The following is a 10,101-nucleotide window of genomic DNA, read 5'->3' as shown; positions in this document are numbered from 1 at the left end:
CAAGGACTGACGGGAGCGCTGCGGCTGCCTGATTGAGCTTTGCTCGGGTGAGCTCATCTAACCCACACGCGGCGCGGTGCGGCGCTCCCGGAGGGGACTAGCGGGGCGCGAAGGAGACTGCACCACAGAACCCCACGGCGCTGTTTTAAGCGGAGAACGTATTGATTCCGGCGTCTGCCGTGGACAGACCCGGTCAAGAGAGGACCCCCCCCGCAACCTGATAGGTGGAGATGGAGAGTGGGGGCTTCTACAGCGCGCGTCGCCTGGCTGCTGCTGCGAGTGCGCATTGGCGGGGGGGGCGGTGTATAACAGCGCGAGCCTTTACTCCCTATTTCGTGGGGGGCGGGGTCATAGAGGGGAGGGCGGGTATGCAGCAGGGCGAGCCCCTGCTCCGGGGGAAGGGGGGCAATAGAATAAAGGGGCTTGTGCGCGCGCCTGCAGGGCAGCTGTGCACGAGCCCCTGTTCCTAGGGGAGCAGTCGGGGGGCTGTGCACGCGGTGTGCGAGCCCTGTTCCGAGGGGAGCAGTAGGATGGGGGGGGGCTGTGCACGCGGTGTGCGAGCCCCTGATCCTAGGGGAGCAGTAGGATGGGGGTGGGGAGGCTGTGCAGACGTGCGGTGTGCAAGTCCCTGTTTCTGGGAGGAGTGGAGGGCCAGTACATTGGGGGAGAATGTCTCCAACAGTTGGATCAGTCCGGGATTATTCTCCTCCACCCTCTAGTTCCCAGGCATGTAGGTGACCATAGTGTCCCAGGGGAATAGCAGGATCCTAGAATCAAAAATGTAGGGCTGGAAGGGGCCTTGAGATCGTCAGGTCCAGCCCCCTGCGCTGAAGCAGAACTAAGGGCTTGTCTAAACTTACATTTTATAGCACTTTAACTTGCTGGCTCGGGGGTGTGAAAAATCACTTGTTAGTGTAGATAGGCTCCCAGCGCTGGGAGCTAATCCCCTCGTGAAGGTGGATTATCAGGAGCGCTGGGAGAGCTCCCTCCCAGCACTCACATGTGACCACACTCGCACTTCAAAATGCTGCTGTGGGAGTGTTCTTGCAGCAGCGCTTTGACATTTCCAGTGTAGACATACCCTTAGAGCATGGCTACACTTGCAGATGTAGAGCGCTGTGAGTTAAACCTGCCTTCGGAGAGCGCAGTAGGGAAAGCACTGCAGTCCACACTGACAGCTGCTTTCGCACTGGCGTGGCCACATTTGCAGCGGCATTCGGAGCAGTGCATTATGGGCAGCTATCCCAGCATGCAAGTGACTGCAACATGCTTTTCAAATGGGGGTGGGGTGGGGTGGAGTGTGACAAGGAGTGTGTTGTGGGGGGGGAGAAAGTGTCAGCATGCTGTCTTGTAAGTTCAGACAGCAGCAGCCCCTCCGTCCTCTCTCACACACAGCTTTCTACACTAATGGTTGCTTTGTCTCAGAGCAGATAAGCAGAAGGCTGTCAGAAACAGAGCTTTCAAAGGGCATATCCGCATTCCTACAGTGATTCAAAACAATGACAACAGTCGCCACCTGACTTAAGGGGATTATGGGACGTTTCCGGAGGCTGATCAGAGCGCAGTAATGCAACGCCTCGTCTGCCCGGGCGTGGTAGCCAAGGCGCAGCAAATGTTATTCCTCTCGCTGAGGTGGAGTATCAGGAGCGCTCTAGCTGTGCAGTCAGAACACTCTGCGTGCCTGGCCAGTGTGGACGGGGAGTGAGCTAGTGCGCCCGGGGCTGCTTTAATGTGTTGTAACTCGCAAGTGTAGCCAAGCCATAAGTAAACCTAGATTGTCCCCGACAAGGGTTTTTCCAAACTGTTTTTTAACACTTCCAGGGATGGGGATTCCACAATCTCTCTTGGAAGTGTGTTCTGAAACTCAACTTTTTCTTAATATCTAATCTAAATCTCCCTTGTAGAGTAAGTAATAGTGGTCACTATTACCAAGTGGTCCAGCTATATTCACCTCTTGGACCAGATCCTCTGCTCCACTTAGGACTAAATCAAGAATTGCCTCTTCTCTTGTGGGTTCCAGGACTAGCTGCTCCAAGAAGGAGTCATTTAAGGTGTCAAGAAACTTTATCTCTGCATCCCAGCCTGAGGTGACATGTACCCAGTCAATGTGGGGATAATTGAAATCCCCTATTATTGAGTTTATTTTAATAGTCTCTCTAATCTCCCTTAGCATTTCACAGTCACTATCACCATCCTGGTCAGGCAGTTGGTAATATATTTGTACTGCTATATTATTATTAGAGCATGGAATTACTATCCATAGAGATTCTATTGTACAGCTTGGTTCTTTTAAGATTTTTACTTCATTTGATGCTATGCTTTCTTCCACAGGATATAGTTCCACTCTCCCACCAGCACGACCTCTTCTAATACTTCTGAAAACAGATTATGGAATGGGTTTGCAAAGTTGTCTGAAAGTGGTTATTTACAAGACTTTGAATGATCAGCTAAAAACAAGCAGTGATAGGGAAAGTGGGTATGTGATTAGTATTCTATTAGAAGACATTATCTATAGTCATGGTATTCAACTTAGTATCTTAAAGTATTTTTATTTAATTTTTGTCTCTGAAGAGAAATACATTTACATAGGTTTGTGAAAATTGTATTTACAATATAACAATACAAGCACAAACTACAGTTAGATGTGACCCAGAGTACTTAGTTTCCAAAAGTTGCAATAAGGAAAACTATCACATAGAAGAATAAAAGTTCAGAAGAATTTAGTTCAGTTCTGTTCCTCCAAAAAAGGTAAAAGCAAAATGTGTTGCTGTGATAAATTGAGGGTTCTGTCTGTACCGCTTCTGAATTGGGGATAATTTAATGAAATTGTATAACAACATTACTATGTCTTGGAAAGACTGTATGTATATGGATCCCCCATGAGTTAGCAGGGTTACAGTGATGAGTGATCAGCACTCAAGATCATCTATTCAAAGTAAAACAGTCTGGCACAATGGGTTTGCTCTAGCTGAGAGAAGACACTTCCTCTTGTCTGAAGGGGATGGGTGAGTTTGAGAGCTGGGGAAAATTACTGAAAGGCAGAACAAAAGAAGCAGGAGTCTATGAAGGGAGTCACAGGTGAACTGGGGAAGAGAACCATTTTGTACCAGGTTAAGATGGGGGAGGCTGCTGCAGGGGGAGGGTAGGCAAGATGCATAAAGGACCCTGCCTCACTGACAGAGCACAGATGATCCTCCAAGGTCTCCCAGGAAAGGGTGATCTAGTGAGAGACATTGCATTAGGATGTCTTATATTATATGATCTGTCCTCTACATGATTAGATATGTATCAGAGGTAGCCGCGCTAGTCTGGATCTGTAAAAAGCGACAGAGTCCTGTGGCACCTTCTAGACTAACAGATGTATTGAAGCATAAGCTTTCGTGGGTGAATACCCACTTAGTCAGACGCATGTCATGCATCTGACAAAGTGGGTATTTACCCACGAAAGCTCATGCTTCAATACATGATTAGATATATTGAGCATAAAGATGTTAGACTGTACAAAGTGTGTGTGTGTTGGCTGTTTCACAACTACTAGGTGCCCCTGAGAGAGTTAAACTGTAAACCAGAAGCTTCACACCTGCTGGCTGGAATTCTGTGAGAAACGTGTGTTTCAGTACTGAGGAGTCTGAAAGGTTTTATCTTTCCTGATGAACATGGCATAATTTTTAGGGATACATCCATGCTTGCAGACAAAGGACAATATCAGTAGTAGCTGTAAGATTTGATGTATAAGTCATTTGTAACGGTTAGTGGTTCCTTGTCCATGAGTGGTAGACTCGTTCTCTGTATGTATTAATCAAGCCAGCTGCATATATACTAAATAATTAAATCACTTGAAGAATAAATTGCTCAGTACCTTCAAACTTCTATATGTGCATTTAATTAAATACTCCTCCAAATAAACAGTATCTTGAAACAACATGTCAATCTTTAATCTGTGCATTAGTATCTGATACTTAATATGTTAGCCAATCATAATTACTAAGATGCCATCTGTTGTCATGGTCAAATTATTTAGTGCCTGATCCATGGTATTTTATCATGTCATCAAAGTCCATATCACAAAAAGCAGCAATTGCACATTAGCACTGTAGCAGTATTTCTTTACTGTGTGCATTCCTTCGGGTGGCTTTGGGGGGAGGAGGGATATCCATATAGCAGTGCGTGCAGTCCATTCTTCTTAAGACACTTCTGAGTTATATAGAACCAGTAGTCTTTTAATTGTAAATGTGAGCAAGAGGAACTATACTTGTAATAGAACAGAGCTATCAAAATTCTGTAGGCCAAATGACAGATAATTGACAGGTCACAACAGCAGCTATATGCTTGAAAGAAGCCAGTATAAACTACAGCTAGTCTTACCATTACTTTCTGTAGGGTAATTCTTGTAACCATGGCTTTAAATTGCTAAAAATCACAACTCCCAGACCGCTCACCTAATTAAAATCTGTGTATACAATCTGTCAGGACACGTTGCATTCTACTATGTATTTCTCTTGCCACTTGTCATTTTATTCTTTCCTAATCATGAATAATAAGATGGCAGCAGATGAATGTGAAATAACATCTTTTAGCAGAGAGCAGACAAAGAAATGCAATATAATATACAAGCTTTAGGTTCAAAATACTGAGTAAAGTGCAGATGAACTCTCGTGAAGTAAAAAAAAAAAAAATCACAAAAATGTAGTTAAGTTTGCAATTGGGTAAAATCTGGAATAGCCCATAATGGCATTTTAATAAAAAAAAAAAACTTGCTTTAAAAACAGTGGAATTAGTTCAGCAACCTTGAGAACAAGAGGATCAATTAATAGCACAATGTCATTAGCCGTTCTGGCTCAAAAAGGACCCACATGGTTGTTTCCAAAGTTGCACAGATGATGAAAATTATACATATAATACAAATAGGTGGGAATAACATAATACTAATGAAAAACCTGTCCAAATCGACCTTTAACGGACCATTCCAGACAATAAATAGCTTCACTACTAAAACCACTCAATGCTGAGTTCTGAAGTGGCATGGGGGGAAAAAAGGATATATATAATAAAACAGAATAAGGCCATACTACAGAAAAATGTCTAAACTGACCTTTAATCTGACATAAAGCAATAAACAGCTTTATTACCAAAACAGCCTGTAACACTCAGTTCCAAAGTGGCATACAGGATGCAATTGATAAATCTAATACAGCTAAGTGTGAGCAACGTAATACTTAGGGAAAAATGGGCCAAAACGACCTTTAACTGCCTGTTCCAGGCAATAAAGGGGTCAATTATTAATAAAGCCACCTGGAACACTCAGTTCCGATGCTACACAGAGAACAAAATTATTGCATATAATACAACTAAGTGAGACTAATGTAATACTGCCAAAAAACCCCAATCAAACCAATTACCAATAAAACTTTAATTACCCATTTCAGTCAATAAATCAGTGTATTATAGATTAAAAATATCCAGAACCACTTATTCTCAAAGTGAAGGGAGAGTAAAAATAATTCTTAGGCCTATATAACACAGAGCCATGACCGAAAAAAATAATACCTGTCAAAACCCAGTTGAAACCACTTTTTATATTGTGAGACCTTCTGTATAATAAAACATTTTGTATTATTACTATTGTTGTTGGTAGTAATAGGAATAGTTATAGCCTCTTTATATAGTATTTCCATACAGTCTAAGAAATATGGGGCTAAAAAGGCTCTGTTTAGGTCTTGATACAGATATGAAATATTTTACTGCTGGAACCATTTCAAATAGTTTTTGTTGCTGTTGTTTTGGTTTTGTAGAGAACCCTATTTCATAGGTTCTATGCTACAGTCTAAATTGGCTTTTTAAAATCAAAATGGATAGTTCAACTTTCCCTTTTCCCTACAATGGAATATAGTGAGCAGGGCCGGCTCTAGGCACCAGCAAACCAAGCAGTTGCTTGGGGCGGAAGATTTGCAAGGGGCGCAAGAATCCAGCCTGGGAGCTGAGAACCAACAGGTGGCCCTGGGAGCTGTAGTTCTTTGGTTAGCTCCCTGCCTATAGAGCCAGCTCTGGAGCAGGGAAAGAACTACATTTCCCAGCATTCCCTTGGCCACTAGCAATAGGAAAGGGTGGGGGAAGGAGTATGGAACTGAAATCTGCAGCTTGCTGTGAATGGTAGGAACAGAGCCAGCTCTAGGTTTTTTGCCGCTCCCCCCGCACTCCTGTATTGCCCCAGCCCTGGACTCTCCCCTGCCCACACCCCCTGCTCCCCCAGCTCTGGCCCCCACCTGCACTCCCCTGGTGCCCCAGCCCTGGGCTCATCCTCCCCCCCCCCGCCGCCCCAGCTCTGGCCCCCCACCTGCACTCCCCTGCTGCCCCAGCCCTGGGCTCTCCCCCCACCCTCACCTCCTACCACCCCAGCCCTGGGCTCTTCCCCCACCCGCACCTCCTGCCACCCCAGCCCTGGGCTCTTCCCCCCCACACCCCCTGCCTTCCAGATTTGAATACCCTCAAAATTAAGGAGTGCTCAAGCTCAATTTGGGCAGCTGTTACTTCAATTCCCCCAAATCAAATATACTGATCCACTGTAACTTGCTGTAAAAAAAGTAGAATAAATTGAGCAAGAAATGCTTCCCAGTGGTTATTAGAACTGGAATTGCTATTTTCAACAGCCATTGCTTTTTTTTTTTTTTAAGTTTTAGTTTTATTTGTTTAAAAGGAAGACCGTAATAGTGCATTCCCCATAGAAACAAAGAATGGAACAAAAGAATAATAAAGGCACCTCAACTTTTTCTCATTTATGTAGGACAGTCTTATAATATGCATCCAGCTATCTTCCAGTCACACAAGCTGAAAATTGTTCCACTTTACTGCAGTTCTGTAACCATATGGGAACCAATCCTGTCTGTGTTCTGTGCACATCCAAAATTCCTGCTGAATGACCCGCCCTGGGAGTGAGTTACCAGTGACCCAGGGCTGGGGCAGCAGGAGGGTGCAGTTGGGGGGGAGGGAGAGGGAGAGCCCAGGGCTGGGGTGGGAGGGAGCCAAATAATTTTTTGCTTGGGGCAGCAAAAAACCTAGAGCCGCCCCTGATAGTGAGGCCCTATTTGTACTTTGTATGAAAGGAAGTGATAAAGTAGCTTTATTTTCACAAGTAGGCCTATATTGCACAGGTCTGGAATTGTTGGTTGCTTATTAACTGCAACTGTTTGATCTAATTTTAAACAATCTATCATTAACATAATTATAGAGCTACAAAAATTTCACATTTATATTGGCACATATTTACTGGCTGATTTGTTTAATACAAGATTTTTTTTTCTTGCAAGCCAAACTACTTCTGTACAGAACTAGCAATGAACCAGTTGAAACTTTAAACAGCCATAGAGACTTATTGAAATCTTGATGGTTTCATAAAGAACCCCATGCATACCACCAAGGGTCATTTTTTCTTAGGTGACTGATGTCACTGGCTGTCAGTGGGGGATATTGGGCTGCATGTGCAGGGAAGAGAATATTTTCAAGTTGAAATGGGGTAAGTAAGTAGGCCTACATGTAGAGCAAATGCATAAGATCATTGTGATAGAGTAGTTTGCCCCTTAAAGGCAGTAGCATCTGGTGGTCAGCCCATCTCGCCTCGTTGGATGACCCTTGAAGGGTTTGAAAGGTCCAATATAAGAGTCTGTGGGTGATGTGGTGAGAGAAGAAGCGGTCTCAGGAATATCTGGATATCTGCCACAAGGAGATGCCAGCAACGTAACTTGGTTGCCATCCCCCACCCTCATCCTCTGCCAGGTTCCCAGATATTTACTGATTTCTTCCTTAATATAATATATTAAGGACAAAATATATCTGCTCCCTTGTGGGATATGTGTACCCCATCCTCCCTGAATAACATGGGTGCCAAATAAGATATGTCAAACTGAGAAATCTCCAGCCCCCCTTAATTATGTATGAATTTAACCACCTCCCTAGTCACACACTTCCAGGTTATCTCACTTCACAGAGACTTTGTGGCTCCCTGTCGCACTATCCACTTTGTAACATGTCAGACCAATTGATTCTAAGTTTTTATTTAACCTGATTAAACATAACAAATAGGATTCATTAACCCTTCTATTTCTTCTTCCAAGAGGGAAAGCCTAATCTTATAAGAGCTCTGTCATGCTGGTGTTCCTGACTGCAGTCTAGCTCTCTGGCCTCCTCTGTGATCCCATTCCCTGTCTCCTCAGGCCTTGTCTACACTGTGAAAAAATGCCCCCTGAGCAATGCAAGTTTCAGTGCTGTAAAGTGTCAGTGTAGACAGTGCTGGGAGCTATTCCCCTCGCGAGCTCTCTCCCAGTGCTGGAGCCGCGACTACACAGCCATGTTAAAGCACTGACAGAAGCCAACTGACCATCCTTCAAATTCAACAAAGTCTGAAACAAGCAGTCTGGATGGAGCTTCTATCCAGGAGTCCAAGTCTCTGTCTCTCTCTGCACACAGCAGCCTATGTTCTTTTTGATCTTCATTCCTTAAGATATCACATAAAATTCTTCTTAACACTTATCCTGTAGCAGCATCTCATAATATAGTCCCTTCTCCACAGCTGGACTCGCTCAGATGCAGAGAAGTGTCTCTTTGGTTGCTATGCCATATATATGTCTATAAAGTTAAACTTGTGCTAGTGGTTTTGGATTGGTACCATCACCATAGTATCTGATGCTGGATTTTTATTGGCAAAAACTGAAGCCTGTGGTAGTGGTTTTGTTAAGATCTCCTGAAAAGTTGCTCAGGGGGACCATACATTCTATACTGGCCAAGGGGACGAAAAATGAAATTAGACAGTTAGGCGCTAAATGGCCTATTCATTATGAGGAACTTATTTGTGCCACTGCCCATGTATGTGCTTTAAAGAAACAATCCTTATCCTCGACAAGTAGCCAGTGCCTTCTCTTTCATTTGGAAATTGTGAGCTACTGTAAACTGATAAAGCTTCACAAAGACACCAGTCAGGATTGGGACGTGGTTGTGCTGGGCATTGGACAAATACATAGGTGGAGGTGCTCCCTTCTCAAAGCACGTCACTAAAAACAAGTGAGTAACTAGTATGGGAAGTGAAGAGAGTTGACGTGGGTGACAGTAATAGGCTTCAATTAGACAGGACGTGGTGCACAACTTGATGATTCCAAAGTTGTTTAAAACTTCTCTATCAAAGCAAAAACGCTCTGTGCTTCCTTAACAGTTACGCCTCCTCTTTCCACACACACCGGAAAAATTGACTGGGCTTGCTGCCTATCTTTGAGTGGTTCTTCCCACCCCTTTCTGTATAGGCTCCCCAGTCTGCCTTCTAACTAGCATCATCAGTTCTGCTTTTTAACAAACTATCCTGAAAACTGAGACAGTGAGTGCCTGCTCCACATGAGTCTGGGATATCACCAGGCTCCCTGGCATTCTGTCACTGTTCAGAGGGTAGATTTGGGTTCCTGCAAGAAATCAGAAAAATCATAGATCAGCTATGCGCTATGCTAGCAGTATGTGACCTTGGGCTCTGAAAGTGCCCCCAAGGCCTGCCCATCACCTGGTCCTCCTGGGGTTAGCTTTCCTCACTCAACAGTCAATCTCCCAACTCCACAAAGCAACTCGGAGCCTTAAACTGACACTCATCATGTCACATAAGACTGTATGGGAGCTGTCCCTGATGCTGCTGGGACTCTGTAGGTGTGGTGAGGTTGAGGATAAGGGCTCTGCCATCTCCAGCTCCATAGAGCTGTGGAATTTTTCACTCGTCCTAATGGGAATTGCAACTTGCATAGCTATGTAGGGGTTAAGCAGCTGCTGCATTATACCCCAGAGGTGGTTGTATTTCAGTAGTGGGCGAAGTGGTTTGTATGCATAGTTTGATTATCTGCTATTTAAGGCTCTAACACACTTCAGAAATTTGAGTAAGATAAGGGTGGATGCTGCCCAAAATGTGTTTGTGTCTGTGCTCTTTATATTTTGGCCTGCTTCTGCAGGGTGAAAGTTGGGAATTTCCTCCAACCGAAGGATATGGCCTCTTAATGGGAAGAGCTCCTGGAGTGCACCATGTGACTCTCAATGAGATAAGCTTCTGGAGCATAAGAGCAAATGGGCAGACTGGGACTG

This window comes from Trachemys scripta, chromosome 6 (genome assembly GCF_013100865.1).
Source record: "Trachemys scripta elegans isolate TJP31775 chromosome 6, CAS_Tse_1.0, whole genome shotgun sequence".
NCBI classification, from domain to species: Eukaryota; Metazoa; Chordata; order Testudines; family Emydidae; genus Trachemys; species Trachemys scripta.
Note: the sequence above shows the minus strand (reverse complement) of the source record.